The sequence below is a fragment of the Mobula birostris genome, chromosome 7, assembly GCF_030028105.1.
Source record: "Mobula birostris isolate sMobBir1 chromosome 7, sMobBir1.hap1, whole genome shotgun sequence".
Classification (NCBI taxonomy): Eukaryota; Metazoa; Chordata; class Chondrichthyes; order Myliobatiformes; family Myliobatidae; genus Mobula; species Mobula birostris.
In genome coordinates, this window is record NC_092376.1 from 126,654,175 (window position 1) to 126,672,836 (window position 18,662).

At 36.8% G+C, this 18,662-nt stretch overlaps 1 protein-coding gene across 1 annotated transcript in view; it reads right to left on the bottom strand.

Annotated features, from left to right (window-relative positions):
* Nucleotides 1-18,662, bottom strand: part of ablim3 (actin binding LIM protein family, member 3) — a 323,415-nt gene that overhangs the window by 35,294 nt on the left and 269,459 nt on the right. The window lies entirely within an intron of this gene.

Sequence of the window (18,662 nt, forward strand, 5' to 3'; positions counted from 1 at the left end):
CCCAGCAGGAGTGTGCAGAATCTACTGGGAAGGTCCTTCATGGTGAGGCCTCCATGTATCAAAAGGGCCCTTTTTATCATAAGGGGGAATCATGTGAGCAGGTCCTAGAATGTCAAATCCAAAAATCTGTTTTTTTAAAAAATACTCAATATATTTCTAAACCCTTCAAATGTGCTTCTACATGCTGTGGACATTCAGAAGCAATCAGAAAGATTAGTACGTAGGGGTCCTTGATGATTGGCAAGAATATAGTAGCTTTTTTCTGTACTATATGACTCTTTGGGTCTCCATTTTGAGGGGAAATTGTCATTCCTTCACAGAAACTTACAACATCTCTTCATGATATGTTTTGTACAATGTTTAACAAAATAAATCAAATCAGAAAGATCATATTTATTTAACTTATGCAAATGAGGAAATGCTGCAATTCAAATCAAAAATTGAACAAGCGACAAGATTTGGATGTCATTTTCAACAGGATAGCTAATTGATATTACTCTCTGGTGTTGAGTTTCTGTGAGCTCAGTGTCATAGAGGCTGCTGGAGGAAAAAGAAAGGGAAGAACACATAAACAGAAGAGAGAGTTTTGTGAGGATGTGAGAGTGTTGATGATCACATTGCTCCTTCTCTTCCTCAACATATAAGTGCTTACCCTTTCAAGCCAGGTCTTTTCACAAACAGGTAGCTAAAATGTTGTTAGAGCCCTATGCAAATCATAAGACTCGAACTTATAAATGAGTCTTTTGTCTGCTTTGAACAGGCACCTTACCTGGCCAGCAGAAGGCTTTAGAGAAACTTAAAGTAAAGTAAGGGATGAAATTGTGAAAGTTCACCTTAACACTGCTCTGTGCACAGAAAGTTAAAATCTCTTCCAAAAGTTCGGTGCTGATTTTTTAATAAAACTAGTTTAAAAATACATCAATCATCATCAGTGCATTCATATCTCTTGGAGAACTTTGATGCATAGGGCGACCACACATATGGCTGCATATAAACCTCAAATTCAAGAAAATGGATACACTTGTATTGGAAGGGTCAGAAAACCAGTCTTGTCTTTGTTACTTCACAATGTTTTCTCTCTCAAATATGATGGCGACTAATACAGCTTAATTATGATCATGCTGATGAAACCTGAACACATTTAATTACTTAGCTTGGAAGATAAACTTACTAATTATCCATTTCTGCACTCAGCACCTGTTCTGAGTGTTTGGGCATTTACTGAGAATTTTTTTTAGCCTTACAAATATGGTTTGTTTAACGCAAATGTCACAATACAGGAGGCAGGTACTGCAAAGTCCAGGTGTAATTTCATTAAAAGGTCCTTTAATTTACCTTAATTGATTTAGTAATTGCATGATTGCCAAAATTCTGACTTCAGTTTTAAATTTCACGAAGGTATCATTCTGTCTTTTCCTTATCAGTATGACCTGTTCTTCTGAGAATATTAACACCAGCAAATCTACTTACACACAATATACAATGGGGTCAACATAGACTATCTTATTAGAGCTGTGAGGAAACACTGATTAGTATGCCATTTTCTGTCTCTGCCTGATAGGAAATGTCACTGGAGCCAGGAATGAATCCCGCTGAATAACATTGCAATGTCAAACACTAAGTGTTTACCAGAGCATTGATCAGAGTATCTCTCTAACCCAACTGGCTCAGGTTTCTCACGTGAATACTGAGAACTTAATCACTAGGCAAACCAAGCTGCTTATCTATGTCCTATTAATAACAGTTATCCGAATTTATAACACTGGACAAATTTCCCAGTGGATTGGGTTGTTACAGAGAAATAGGATAAGCACACAGGCAAAATGTGAACTGCAAGTACTGTGAAAGGACACACAGACCAAACAAACAGTATGATGCAGCTTCCAAAACTGAAGTTTCCACCATTAGGAGTTCATTTTGTTCTGCTTACATAAAAGGTCAGCTAACTCAAATCCCAATAAAAGTGGCCAAATAAATCTTTGGGCAAGCAGATATAGAACATCTGACAGGAAAAGAAGTCACTACCAATTATCTGAGGTCAGGGTTTTCCCTATAAGAAGACAATGATAAAAAGATTATCTTTATTTGTCACACATACATCAAAACATTCAATGAAATGTATTGTTGGCACAGTCTGAGGACGTGCTATGGGCAACTCACAAGTGTTGCCATGCGTCTGGTGCCAACATAGTGTCCCTACAACTTACTAACCCTTATGAACCATTACATCTTTCCAATGTGGGAGGAAACTGGAGCAGCAGAGAAAAGCCATGTGGTCGCAGAGAGAATATATAAACTCCTTGTAGGCAGCAGCAAGACTTGAACCTGATCACTGGCACTGTAAAACTTTTGGCTAGCTGCAATGCTACCCTGCCACTAACACTTATAATATCTCATTGAAGACCAATTCAAGTTCCAGGTGTCTTTGCAACATAAGCAAACTGCTTTGTATGCCATCCCATACAAATACTAGAGAGGAAAAGAAGCCACTCTTCATTGTCTGAAAGAGGGATAGGGATTGAATGAAAACATAATGGCAGTAGATTATGGGAGCATTCCTCATAAGGCAGGATGCCTCTCAAATGGGGCAATGTTATTTCTATCATCGTCATTCACATATCAGTAACCATCAATATTAAAAAAAAAGACACAAGAAAGCCAAAACAAAGCAAGCAATGTTCAGAGCGTTGCAGTGATTGCTCTCACAAAATTACCCTTTATTCCTCCAGGTAATAAAGGACAACCAATGAACACCTCATGATATGCACAAGCTTGAATGTTTGTAGCTATTCTGTTACATTCATGAGTTGTAATCTTGGTCTACACTGTTTGGGTGATTTTGAACTTATTTCTCAAAGCACAGAAATGAACATTGTGTAACTATGTAAAAATTTGGTATAACAGATAATCCTCACTTGCCTTTCAACTAGATTTAAACACAGTAAGTTTCTCTTTTTTGAAAAAATTATATTCTACTTTGCTTTGGTGCAGAACCCCTGAGTATATAAAGCTTTTCTATCAGCGTTCAGTGCTATTGATTAATTGCATTTATGTGAACTGTACTTTTAAATTCTGCTGTTGAATCTTGTTCACAGTAGCAGAAACATGGCCCTTAAGGTTATTTATTACTTCTGTAGTAAACGTTAATTTAAATTGGATGTTAAAGAAGTAAATACTGCTCGACAACTTTGCCCCACGACATGCAAATCACGGGCTCCAATGGTTTCAAAATAGTAGGTAAGAAATGCCCCATACTCCAGCCAGAGGTACACTATCCAGGAGATTAATATGTTTATTGTCCTTCACTTCTGTACATAAGGTGTTGAATATTGGATTAAGGTGCCCCTGCTAAAATTATTCTGGCTTGAGCCAGGTTTTGCTGGTGTGCCCAGAGATTCAAGTACATTACTCTCTAGACACATGCTTTCTAAATTTAGTCGAACACGAATCAACTGAATGAACCTGTCCAAATATATATTAACAGTAAATTCTCCATATTTTTGCAATCTGAGCTGGCTCCTTTTCCTGCCTCTAAAGATAGCCTTTAAGTTAAAAGTGCATCTTAAATTTAGCACACTTTAATATCTCTGCTCGAACAAGCACAACTGACATACCAGGCAAAGGCAAGCTCAACTTAAGCGGCTTTTTCTGATTTTTAATTAGTTTTCTTCTGATCAACTGTATGCACTAACTTAATGCTAACACCACATAATGCTCAATGAAATTTTATGAAAAGACTATGAGGAATAGAAATATTTCTTGAATAAACACTCACAACATGCTGGAGGAACTCAGCAGGTTGGGCAGCATCCGTGCAAATGCTCAGTCAACATTTTGGGCCGGAACCCTTCGTCAGGACTGTAGAGGGAAGGGGCAGAGGCCCTATAAAGAAGGTGGGGGGAGGGTGGGAAGGAGAAGGCTGGTAGGTTCCAGGTGAAAAACCAGTCAGGGGAAAGATAAAGGGGTGGGGGAGGGGAAGCAGGGAGGGGATAGGCAGGAAAGGTGAAGAAGGAATAGGGGAAAGCACAATGGGTAGTAGAAGTAGGCGGAACCATGAGGGAGGGGGCAGAGTGAAACTGGGATAGGGGAAGGGAGGGGGAGGGAATTACTGGAAGTTGGAGAATTCGATGTTCATACCAAGGGGCTGGAGACTACCTAGATGGTATATGAGGTGTTGCTCCACCAATTTGAGTTTAGCCTCATCATGGCAGTAGAGGAGGCCATGTATGGACATATCCGAAAGGGAATGTGAATGTCTCCAGCCCCTTGGCATGGACATTGAATTCTCCAACTTCCGGTAATTCCCTCCCCCTCCTTTTCCCTATCCCTATTTCACTCTGCCCCCTTCCCCAGCTGCCTATCACCTCCCTCATGGTTCTGCCTCCTTCTACTACCCATTGAGCTTTCCCCTATTCCTTCTTCAGCTTTCCTGCCTATCCCCTCCCTGCTTCTCCTCCCCACCCCTTTATCTTTCCCCTTACTGGTTTTTCACCTGGAACCAACCAGCCTTTTCCTTCCCACCCTCCCCCCACCTTCTTTATAGGGCCTCTGCCCCTTCCCTCTTCAGTCCTGATGAAGAGTTCCGGCCCAAAACATTGACTGGTCATTTCCACGGATGCTGCCCGACCTGCTGAGTTCCTCCAGCGTGTTGTGAGTGTTGCTTTGATCCCAGCATCTGCAGGGTATTTTGTTTTTAATATTTCTTGAATAATTGGATGTTCTCCTATTATTAATGTGATATTGCAAAGAATACCTTAGAAATATTTAATGTATTATATGAGAAAAATATTTAGAGCTTGTCAATAAGTATATTTCCATTATTCAACAAGTTCAGATATTCAAGCCCAAGTTGTCATTGACCGCTCATCCAGTGAATGTTGCTATAACTTGTGACAATTTGGCTGAGTCATGGGAGGTATTATTAGAGGGCTGGAATAATATAATGAATACTAAGAGATGCTTCTCTTTGGGTCAAAATAATTATAACTTTTGAATGCCAACTGCTATTCTTGCACTTATATGACAGTTATTAAGATTATGAGACCTTTATATCTTATTGGTGATAATAGTCACCTTCTGTTATTTAGTAATAGTATTGTGCTGTGCAAACTTTTTATGTGCTGCTGAGTCAATCGCTGAAACTCACCAATATTTCTTAATGCACACGACGCACAATGGAAAATTAAATTGTAAACATCTACGTGGCTGATGCAGCAGCATACAAGTCTGTTGATATTAGAGCAATCTGCGTGCAAAGCACATTGTCATTGGATTTGGAATGTGTGGCAGGATGGAGTTCAGCCACAGAAGAAAGAAAGACTGTCTGAAGGTATCTATCTTGCCTGCTTTGTTGCTATGATGTCCACAATTGAACGCTGACTCCTTCAAGGCTCCCACCATGCCAAGAGGTCACGTAAGTTAACTTGTGGCTTCTGATGAGATCATCAGAATGAGATTATGTAAGGTTATTGAGCACAGCAGTGGTAAAGGCCTAGCAATTCTATCCTTGACATGGAAGGTTCCTTGTACACCATGTTCAAACAATCATCAACTTCAGTGAAAGTGCATATGCATATGTGGTATTAGTTATTAACCATCGTAATTTTTGTAGATGCACTGTATTTCTTTCTATAATACGTGACTAATTATCCAATTATTCACATGAAATTGATAGCCAATAACATAGCACATTTTAAGCTAAGAATTCATCTTCCTACCAGTTATTCTAGCAAAGAACACTATTTTACATAAAATACATGCTAGAAATATCTATTGTCCCAGTAATAAAAGACGTACAACTATTACCTTTATTTGACAAATATAAACAAGGATGCAGAAATATAGAACGGAGTTCATCATGGTATGAACCTTGTATTTGCATGTAATTAAAGATACAAACCATGTTCTTAAAATTAATTAGACTTGGATTAATTACAAGTCTAGATAGATTACAATACTGGTGAGACATTTGTTTTAGATATGAGTTAGTTGCTTCGATGTTCCATTCTCAATAAAGTAAATCTTCTTAGCATCTTTGCAACCATAATTGCATTCCTCTTAATGATACAAAATGGAAGACATATTGTTGATTTTGAATCTCTTGTTTTTCTAAGAGACATACATTGAAATTCACAGATTGAATAACTATATTAAAGTAACCAAGATTACTTACAGCATATTGGTGAGCCAAAGCCCAGTTAGCAGGCAGGAAAAGAAACAAGCATCAGAGTGAGGAATGTAAGCAACAGGATATGGAAAAAAAATATATATTGAAGAGAAAATTTTTCAGCACGGTGTGGAGGGCAACAAAGTGCAAATTTATGTCTATTTTATTTATAGTTCAATACTGAACTGCAGGTTTTAAATTGTCTGTTTCAGAAAAGTACAAACAATGTTTTTTTCCATCACAATCACTGTAATACTGTATACACGTACAGCAGCTACAGTGATGTATGTATGTTCAAAGAATTATTGCTTATTTCACCTGGGGGAAGAAACCAAGTTACATGTTTCTAATATTTATTTACTATAAATAATAACGATCAGTCTCCTTCATTATTAAGCATGAAGAAAATGTTTAATAATGGAAGACTGCTACTGTGCATAATGAGCCTGTCAATTAAACTGGTGCCCAAACAATTGAATGATAACAGGGTTTCTTCTTTTGATTCAAATTCGGTGAAATGATACTCATAGACAAGACTGTAGGAGAAATTGCCTTCTCAAATACATAACAATTGTTTATTTTTCTTATAGGCTGCAAACCAGATTGAATTAGTGATTGCTGCAAAAAAAAACAGGAACCAGAATGCTCACTCAAAATATGATCTACATGTTGGTAATCAGTTTGAAAAATTTCTAGGAAACAAACAAAAACAATAATTTCCTCTGGTGCAATTAGGTCTCAGTAAAGTATGTTTATCATAAGGATGCTTACTATTTTCTTTGAAATGGCCTGAAAGAGTTGTGTGGAATAGTGATGCAGGATAATGCATGAAAAATATTTTTTTTCAAAATCTAGAAGAAAGGTAAATTTACTAACTGTGCAAACTGAAAATTTAAGTACAGAGAAATCCTCTGCATTTGAGTCACTTGATAATTCACAAAGAATTATTCTTAAAACTATTTAGCTCATAAGCTTTAGTTCAACTGTATTTTACTGAACAAACTCTACATTTAAAAATACTGTAAACATTAAAAGACTTATGTGTAAGAATCATGCAGATAGTACCATGTCGCTTATAGATAGGGGGCTTCCGGTAGATATTAGAACTTTCTCCACTAGCTGAAGAAAAAGAGAAGAAAGCAAGGATAGCAATTGTTAATACAGCAAAATACAATGTACTGACATAGTGTGTCATATAGAATAGTACTTCATTCTGAAATAGCATTAATTAAGAAGGTTTTACTTCAGTTAGCTATTGAATCATAATAATATGCAGTAAATTACATAAGATTTCATTTTAGTCCTGTAATTTATCTTAATTAGAGTGTAAATTCAATGCTGAATCCAATCCTTGTGTTAACTTGATACTTCCTGAATTGTAGTAATATCCAAAACTTCAGATACCTTTAACTAAGTCTATACTGTGGATTAATTCATTTTACTTGCTTTGTTTTTGAGACATTTTCTTTTCAAGTTTATCGTCATCTGACTGTAATATATACAACCACATGAAACAAGGTTCCTCTGGGCCTTGGTACACCTACAAAACATATATCACATATTTTTGCATGTAATATGCCATGAAAGTGGCCTTATAAATAAATGAAGCAAATCCAATGACTGTTAACAGCATGAGGACATGATCCTGAAGCATAGCATTGCATTGCAGTAATGGTGCTTGCCTCTACAATTACACATCATGCCAGTTCCATTGAAAAGAAAATCACCAGAAAGCCAACAGAAAAGTAAATGATGCAAAGTGTTGGCACATTCATGGCATAAACAAATGCTGCATATTTGTTTCATAAAGCAATTGTCACTATTTGGAACCTATTTGAAGCAAACTTATGCCTGATCATTAATATGTCATATTCCATTGGTTGTGTATCACAAATTAGTAGGTAAAAATGGAGAGTTACTAACAAGTTATTGTGAGGCTGTGGCCCAAAATTAGAACTGACCCTTCCTTAAACACTAACATTCTACATAGATTTTCCAAACTTGCTGTTGGTGTTGGTTTTACTCCAGAAAACAAATAAGTGAGCCATGCAACTATCTCAATCATTTCCATCTATTTAGCAATATACCACTGGATTGTGTTCTCGCTTCCCATCTGCTGGGACTTACTGTGTAAAGCTAATTTATTATGTATTCTGGAAGTACGGTAAAGTGCCAATGGGATGCACTTTTTTGTTGCCTTTTGAAATGTTCTGACATAATGAATGAGACATACAGAAACAGAAAAGGTGTCTTTGGACATAGTACATGTAAAAATATCACGAATGTCATTGTACATGTAGGAAGCAATAACTTATTTTATGCACCTATATGTTCTTTAAGAATACAGAGTTATCTCTAAATGTTCAGTGCAAACCTTGTTCAGTCATGTGAAAAAAGCTGCTTTAGTTCTTTAAGGGTTATAAACTTGACAATGTATTTATTTCTAAATAACATTATAGATCTGGAACAGTTAAGAAATTGGCAATCATGGGGACCTTGTGTACAACATAGCTATGAATGATGAAAGAATTAAAAAGCAGTTTTCTTCTAACTAGGAGTTCTGTGAGAAAATTTAAGTGCCGCATGTACAGCACTGGAATACTCTGTCTATAAGTCTTTCCATATGAAGCCTTTACCCATGAATTTACTAAACATAATCATCTCCATTTCTAAGTTCAATGCACTATAATCTGCAAGAATTCTGATGAATGAATAACTCCATCTATTTGTCCTTTGAGAAATATTGCACAGCTGTTCTATTACTTTGTGTTCCCCAACTCCTTTTGACTGAGGTTGGGAATTTCTGATAACAGAAATATTTAAAAAATCATTTTATGGAATTCTGGCAACAGTTGGATGGTCTTCCCCCATGTGCCCTTGAGAAGGTAGAAGATTTTGCCTTCTTAAACTGTGGTTGACAACTCTCTTGAATAGCTCCACAGTGCTTGTGGGTAGGGAATTACATGGTTTTGACCCAGCATTGATAAAGAATTGGTAATAAATTTTCAACTGAAGAGTGGGTGTGACTTGGAGAGGAACCTGATGCTAATGGAATTTCCTTGTGCCTCTGCACTTGCATAGACCTCATGTACACCATTTGTGTTGTCTGCCAAAATATTATTTTCTACTAAGTCGCCACACATCTCTATGTAATTCTGCATTTGTCAGCAGTCTTGTGGCACATGGGATCTCTCTCCAAATAATTTACTAAGGTGAACATGTAAGCATCTATTTATTGGCAATGTTTAATAATTGATATGGAACTTTATAACTGAGAATCAAAATGGTTAAGTTGTTTTCCACTGAGCTTGAATCTGCATGTCTCTTTGCAACAGCTATTGATTTTTGCTGTGTGCAATTCTACATTTGAAACTATCACCTTAAAGTAAAATAGAAATTCTGTTATTTGGTCCAATGCATTCAAGCCATGCTGGTGAATGCGTAAGCTCCTACCTGGTATATGGAAATGTATAGGAGTCTGGACAGGACTTGGCTTGATGTCTAGCTGGCTATAATAAGGTGAACTCCGGCCGCTTTCAGTGCCTCCAAAGAATTGCAAAGAAAGCAGCAGAAACATGAATAAATAAATAAAGGCGAAGGCTGTGAAGCAAACAAGAATGAGTAATCGGTTCACAGTACCATGCTTTTCCAACAAGGAGCTTCACTGTCATTGATTTCTTTTTGCTTTTTTCTAAAGTGTTCTGTTTATACTGTCAAACTTTCATGCAAAGAATGACAGGCACATTATCTATTTAGATTTATCCATTTTCTTTTATTTTTGAGCTTTAATTTGATGTCAATATATCATGAAATTAATCAAAAGTTTTCAAATCTTGAGTGCTAATTCCATAATCACTCAGCAGAATGACAATGGGATTTTCCCTCTAATTCCCCATTGCTCCAATACAGGATTCCTCCCTACCAATCAACTCCTCCCTGCCCTACTAGTGGGAGTTTTGTGTAAGTATATGCCACTTGTGACCTCCTTGCCAGAAAATATGGTAAATTAAACTCTTGGCCAGATTGCTTGCATCTTGCCACATGACGTGCCAATTGAAGGTTCTCACTTATATAAGTTCTTGACCACACAATCAACATTTACAAAGAAACAATTGCAATTTCTTCTTTCAATTTTAATGAAATGGAATTTTCTGACAAACAGAAACTAAAATAATCTAAGCTGCATTGCAACATTTGTCAATGAACATTTCACATACCAATTAAAGTTTCTTTAGAATGGTAACAAAATTATATTTTTTCAACAAATAAGGCTACCATTTCCATTATTTTATTATATTTCATTGGTATGAAATAGATTCTTTACACTTAGATATTTACTCAAAGTAAAGCAACTTTAATTAAAATATTTTCATATTTAGTAGAATTATTCATTAGTAACATTACTTTCCGTTGAAGATCTTTGGGGTGAGTCAAATCTTGTAAATCAAAGATTTATGAGTTAGCATATTACACTCTGCCTCTGAAATTCACTAATATGGCTGATCCTATACTATAACATAGATACCATTCTGACCAGGGACGAATTTCCAGGCATCAATATTTTACTCATTTATTTACTTTTAGAATGAATATAATATTTAACTAATTCAATAATTTTTCATTATTTTCAAATTCTACATCTTGCCATTAACCCCTTTGGACAATATTTAATATTCCACAATTATTTTCTAAGCCAAAATTTGTTCAAATGCTATTAAAGAGTTAAAAATATTTTAAAAGGTATGTTTTTACTGTAGCTTTTTCTTCTCTGGAAAACTGGACACCACATCTATCCTGCTCACTAATTCAAAGGCGAGAACTGCCCTTAATATCATGCACAGATTTTCAAATCCCTGATGTGCATTTAAGATGTCATACCGACAGCTAACAAGAATTTGCACTAATTGAAAGGAAAAGTAATATCTACAAACTCAATTAATCAGGAAAATGAAATCAAAGAAGACGCGTCCGGAAGAGAACTACTTTAAAGATATTCGATCTTTTTTTCATTGATATTATTTCTATGCAAAAGCAGTAATAATTTACCTAAACCCCTGCCTAAGATCAAATAGCTGGGATAGCACCAGGAATCTTCCAGATACAGATGGATTATTCATGAAATAAAATCACTGCTCTAACAAGAAAAATAAAACTTCCATTTTAACTTAATTTCATTTTTTTCTCTGTAACTCATGTTCATCGTGAAAGTGGTTTCATTGCACTAATTGCCCTTCAGTATTTTACTAAAGTCAACATCCTTTACTATATTGTGTTAGTAAGCTACTCATTGATAGAAACATTTAGCAATTTGGACTGAGACTGTTCAACCTTGCTCTATTTTTTTTCTGAGCAAAGGCTTATCATGGCACAGTTACCATTATTCCTGCTGGGAATCACACTAACCTAGATTATAATGAGCAGTACATTACTGAGAGGACATTTCTCACCTTTCTTATTATCACCGAGGGAGCAACAAGATATGAGTGCAGTGTATCATATACATGATATGAATACTTTCATATACAATATGTTTGATGTTGCACATCAGTGTGTAACTTAAGCACCCAAGTTTTTTTTACATATAAGAAGCTTTGGTTAAAGAAAACCAGAGAATGATGTTGTGTTCTAATAACTTAATCAATCAATTAATGCAGTTATATGGTAAATTTCATAAATTGTCACCTGCAGTGCTGGAACAGCATACGAATGGATTATTGTTACACCTTTTTATTTTACATATTACACAGAGATAGAATACATTTTCCAGAGTATCTGATGTTTAAAGAGAGCAAGAAATCCACAAGCACTCTGGACCCTGATTCCATTTGCAAACTTTTTCATGTTCCTAACTATTACTGTTCTGAACTCCAATTTCGGCTTTGGTTGCACACTAAAACCCAAAATCTGATCCCTTGGCTCACACTCTGAACTAATGAGTGAGCCAGATGCAAGGATATCAGGATTTCTGAACAACCAGATGCTGGATTAAAACACTTGCGGATTTCAGTAAATCCGTGATCTTTATCCCATGACATCCTAAAGGCGCATGATATTCCAAGTAGTTCCATGTAACTCAGTCAAATTTATTCTGCTGTTTTTTTAAGGTGAATTAATAGATAGAAACCTGCATTTTTAATAAGCTATTAATTTGGAATGAATAGAGAATTCTATAGCTTATCTCAAAGATATTAACACCAGTAAGAACTTGAAAATAATTTTTTTATGAATCATGCAAAAAGAAAGGTGAACAACAGGAATTCTGCAGATGCTGGAAATTCAAGCAACACTCATCAAAGTTGCTGGTGAACGCAGCAGGCCAGGCAGCATCTCTAGGAAGAGGTACAGTCGACGTTTCAGGCCGAGACAAGGGTCTCGGCCTGAAACGTCGACTGTACCTCTTCCTAGAGATGCTGCCTGGCCTGCTGCGTTCACCAGCAACTTTGATGTGTGTTAAAAGAAAGGTGAATCTGTGATTATGGAAAACAGAAACTTCTTTTTCTCGTAAACACATAATAGGACTATACAGATCAGGGCCGGATTAAGCTAGTGCGGAGCTTGTAGCATATGTTAAAAAAGGGCCCTAAATTTAAAAAGCACATAAGTATTAAACCATAAATTATTTACTTGCATAGTAAAGTAATTCAATTTTTTCATTTGCTATACAGCCAGATAATACAACAAATGTCTGACACTTCAGCAATAGTATTACTTAAATGTAGTTATCAATTTCAAATGTCAAAAGTAACAAAACTACAATTTAAAAGTTAGATTTTCTAGATTTAGCTTGAGCATATTTGTTCATGATTTGGAAATGTCTATTTCATGCAGAAATTCATGTTCAGTGCTCATTAGAGTGAGATTGTTCAATCTGTTTTGACCCATGGTGCTCCTTAGTTCATTTTTAATTCTTTTCAGTTTTGAAAATGAGCGTTCTCCACTGCAGTGGGTAACCATGAGTGACAAATAGATGTGCAAGGCATTTTCTACATTTGGAAAACATGACTCCAAAGAATTGTCAGTTATCAAACAGTACAACTGTAACTCTACAAGTTTTTGTTTGGCGCCAATATGAGAAGCAAGATCAGTTCTCAACAGTTCAGTAAACTGCACAAATTCTTCATTAAGACTTCCTTCCAGATCTTCCGGATATGATTTAATAAGATTTGGTGGCCTCTTTACGATCTCTTCAGGTGTAAATGACTGTAACTGATCAAGGAATCCAAAAACACCATTCACCTTCAGATAAAGCAGAAAGCAAGCTGTCAATAATGGCAAGAAATGCTCAACTTTTAAACTTCTGAGAAAGCGTTTGAGATTCAACAAGTGGATCAAGAGTGCTGGAACCACTGAAATCACCATACGCGCGATTTTGCTTGTGTTTTCTTTGAGCTTGCTGTTGATAATCTTCACACTTAGTCAGATCCTTGCCTTTTTGCTCAGTGTCTGAAAAAGTAGAACGCATAGCTTGAATATATCGATGCAAGGATTCATAGAGAGCACAAGCTGTGTTCAAGTCTTGGCCGGAAGATTTCAAAGAAGCACCGGTCATTTGAAAATGCTGTAATACTTCATCCCATAATATGACCATTATTCCTGTTTCCAACTTCATCATGGTTGAAAATAGTCTACAAGCCTGTTGTTGACACTCTGCCTTCTGATCATAGTTATTTGAAATGTCATCCAAGATTTGTTTTATTGCAGAAAAGCTGTGTAAAAGTGTTTTTGTTACATCTGCATGAGCTGACCACCTGGTGTCTGATATTCTTTTCACAATGGGCAAATGAGCACCACCATCAGATAATGCAGCAGAAAGGAGATCCCACCGATAAGTAGAAGCAGAAAAAAATGTGTACAGGCTTTCTACAAATTGAAAGAAAATTAATGCTTCTTGACAACATTCAGCAGCACATTTTCCAACCAAATTTAGTGAATGTGCAAAACATGGAATGTAATCCGCAAACTCGTTCAGCTCTTTAATTCGTGCTTGTAAGCCACTATACTTGCCACCTTATGTTGCTGGCATTGTCATAACTTTGACCACGGCAGTCTTTTATATCAATGTCATTTTCCTTTAAAAAGTCAAGTAAACTTTGAGCGAGCTGTTCAGCACTATGACCTTCCATATCCAAAAACTTCACAAATCTTTCAACTGGTCCAGACGGCAAAACATAGCGCACAGTCAAAGTCAGCTGGTCCACATTAGATATATCTGGAGTAGAATCCAATGAAACAGAATAATACTTGTATTTCTTCACTTCACCGATAATGTGATCCAATATGCTGGATCAAATCAGATTGATGAATTCCTCACATGTTGTTTTAGATAGGTATAATTTATGTCCCCTTCCTTGGTTTGCATGAGCATTTATACCACGACACAGCAAGGAGCCAACACATGCCTGCACACACATACTGCACCATGCAGCATGCAGCTCCCCTGACATGAAAACAACAACGTTGCCAGATCGTTGTTGTTGTGGCGTGGATGAAATCACAGTGCGTTGCATTACTGGTAGGTACAAGGCAGTTTCTTTATTCGACAAAACAAGGTTACAGCAGGCAGAGACCCCCGGTAGAACAGGTCTAACCACCTTGTGATTGAGGCTTGATATGTATTTGCTAAACATGAAGGACATTTCATAGTTACAAGTATGGATAATTCTTTGGAGTTTTCACATCTTTTAATTAAATTCATTCTACCGGCACCAGTATGCCTAAGCTGGCATTCATGGCCTTTAGGAATGCAAGTTAAAATCCATAATACATTATTTGGTACGGTACGTGCTAACACAGAGGACAATTCATATTCAAAAAGCATAGATACGGTGTCTTCGCAACTACCTGTAAACTTAGCATACTTGTCTCAGAGGCGTCAGAGATGCATTGTTACAAATGAAACTGGGTTCACAGTTTTTAGAAAATGCATTGTTATGAACTCAATCTGCAGTACTTTGTCAAAGAACAGAAGACTGATGGCTGAAGTCATTTATTTAAGTGTAAATGAATTGTCTACCCAAAACTCACTCTAACAGTCGTGGGAATACAGTGAGATGCCGATTTCACCAGACTGCAGCTTGCAAGCATTTAGTGCAGGCGGGGCCCTTGGAAATGCGGGGCCCGTAGCATATGCTACTTTTGCTACTAGGTTAATCCGGCCCTGATACAGATCAGAAGATAAACATAACAGCAGCAACAAAACTCTCAATGTGAAAGTAGAAATGAAGTCTTCTCTTTCTCACTTCGAAACTCAATGCATTGATAGCTGTTATTTTGTAAATTGTAAATACAAGGAATGAAGAATTGGTGGGAAAATAAATAAATTGGAAGACGCTGGACATTAACAAAATTTCAAAATATTACTCTATGATTCATAATAAATGTATCTTGTCATGGTCATTATTTAAAAATTTAGGTAAGATAGGGTTAATGTTTATACTGGACTATAACCACATCTTCATAAATTACTTTGAATTATGAATCAAATCTAGAACAGAGGAAGGTGAACAATAACTACTGCAGAATTCCACTCCAACATTTTAAATTGCTCCTTTTAACCAGTCAATGCTCTAATTTTGTAGAACAAAATGTCATAGGTCACACCATTGAATCTTCCTTTTGAGAGCTTCAGAGAGGTTTACCTGATTGTGAGTAGTAGGTACATACATAGAATGAACATAACAAGGGAAAATATAGCTAACTTTTTAAAATCACCTGTTTAATCAGCCGAGAATAAATTTTGTCACAAATATTATTGTAATCAAATAGAACTTCAGATTATCTCAACACCTAGAAGGTTGAGTCATGAAAGAAAATTGAGTCATGATGTGCTTGTACATGAGTGTCCAACAGTGTTTCACTTTTGAGTCAAGGAGAAGAATTTATACAAGTAGTTAACCTAGAGCTGGCATTTTTAAACTGTATGTAGCAGTGACTCAATTGGAGAAGTGTTAAAAGAGGATTAAGGAATTACTGCATTTCAATAATCTACATCTTTACAAGAGATTTTAATTATTATAATAAAACCTTGATATCACAGCATATAAATCACTAAAATCAGCAAAGCAGATTAATAAAGCCATAAAAATTCAAGGCAATTACCAGTGGTCTTTGCTAGAGTCAAGCAAATAGAGAAGGAATTGCCCTTGGTGAGATCATAATAGACAGCTGTATATTACAGAGAAAAATAAACAGAGATGATACCACCTGTAAGCAAATGCTTAAACAAGGAGGGAATGAGGCACCTTCTGTAAAGACAGAGGGTAATGTGTTAAAAGATTTTCAAGAAAGAGCTTGATATATATTGAAAAACTATTTTTCCTGCACTAGAATTCAAAACCATATAATAAATAGTAATTAATAATTCCAAAATTGAATTCAAACATTTCTCTGCAACATACACAAAATGCTGGTGGACGCAGCAGGCTAGTCAGCATCTATATGAAGAAATACAGTCGACGTTTTGGGTCGAGACCTTTCGTAAGGACTAACTGAAAGAAGAGATAGTAAGAGATTTGAAAGTGGGAGGGGAAGGGGGAGATCCGAAATGATAGGAGAAGACAGGAGGGGGAGGGATGAAGCTAACAGCTGGGAAGTTGACTGGCAAAAGGCATATGAGAGGATCATGGGATGGGAGGCCTGGGGAGAAAGAAGGGGGGAGGGGAGCACCAGAGGAAGATGGAGAGCAGGCAAGGAGTTATTGTGAGAGGGACAAAGAGAGAAAAAAGAGAGAAAAGTGTAAATAAATAAACAAACAAACAAACAAATAAATAAATAAATAAATAAGGGATGGGGTAAGAAGGGGAGGAGGGGCATTAACAGAAGTTAGAGAAATCAATGTTCATGCCATCAGGCTGGAGGCTACCCAGACGGAATATAAGGTGTTGTTCCTCCAACCTGAGTGTGGCTTCATCTTGACAGTAGAGGAGGCCATGGATTGACACAGCAGAATGGAAATGGGACGTGGAATTAAAATGTGTGGCCACTGGGAGATCCTGCTTTTTCTGGTGGACAGAGCGTAAGTGTTCAGTGAAACGATCTCTCAGTCTGCGTCGGGTCTCACCAATATATAGAAGGCCACATCGGGAGCACCGGACGCAGTATATCACACCAGCCGACTCACAGGTGAAGTGTCGCCTCACCTGGAAGGACTGTCTGGGGCCCTGAATGGTGATGAGGGAGGAAGTGTAAGGGCATGTGTAGCACTTGTTCCGCTTACAAGGATAAGTGTCGGGAGGGAGATCGGTGGGAAGGGATGGGGAAGACAAATGGACAAGGGAGTCGCGTAGGGAGCAATCCCTGTGGAAAGCAGAAAGGGGAGGGAAGGAAAGATGTGCTTGGTGGTGGGATCCCGTTGGAGCTGGCGTCTGATGGTCCATCTGGGTAGCCTCCAACCTGATGGCATGAACATTGATTTTTCTAACTTCCTTTAATGCCCCTCCTCCCCTTCTTACCCCATAATGCCATTTTGATAGATAATGGCAACGCAAAGAAATGTGAATCTCATGAAAAAACCTGAGAAATCAACAGCTCACATTACACATTTGTATGTTCCTCATCAAAACTGCCAATAATAATGGAATGATGAATTTTCATACAAGGCACTGTGAAGTATCTTTCTCCACCTCATATCTACCAATTCCAGTCAGTGGGGGAGAAAACAAAATTGAAATTTCTGTTTGATTCTTCAGTTCCAAACTGAGAGAACCATAGTGCTAATGCTGTAAAGCTTATACTCCAGCATAATTTCAAGGCCATTCTAGTGAATAGTTTATAAATTGCAGCTATTTACAAAATCAATATACTAAGTCCTTGATCGCATGTCAACAACCATTAAACAAATTTACATTTTCCTGGTGATTACTTTCTTTGGAGAAAACAACTGTTGCCTCGAATGTACTTTTGGTAATTTATTAGAATATATCTACGCCTCTTTCAGTGAATACGTTTTTACCATACTCAATCATGATATCATATGCAGAGAACCATACAAAAAATTATGTTTGACTGAATGCCATTGTGAGTGAATGTTTAGCCTAACAAAACATGAAACAACATGGATGATTTCTAGTTGTGGCAACATCAAAGTTATATTCCTCCTGCAGTTTCTTATTGAAACTGGCATGATGACATATTCAATGATGGTAACATCAAAAATGCTTGACTTCTTACATTCACTTTCTTGTCTACGGGCAAGAAAGCTGAATGCTTAAATGCTTTAAGAAACAAAATTACAATAAAGTTAGTTGGCCTTCCTTTATTGTTTTCTTGTACAGCCACTTTTTTTTCTATTTGAGCACTATGCCACAGCTCGGTTTCTGTGGGACAAACTTTGCATGGGTAGTTTATTTATCTTCAAATACCTTGTGAAACCACAGTCCAATGTCATATATTTGATATAATCAATTTGCTTATTTGTCCATCTATAATGCTTAATCATTGAAACATTAACCCAGAATTAACTTCCTTTGTTCTACACTTTTGAGCACTTCTTTCTCCT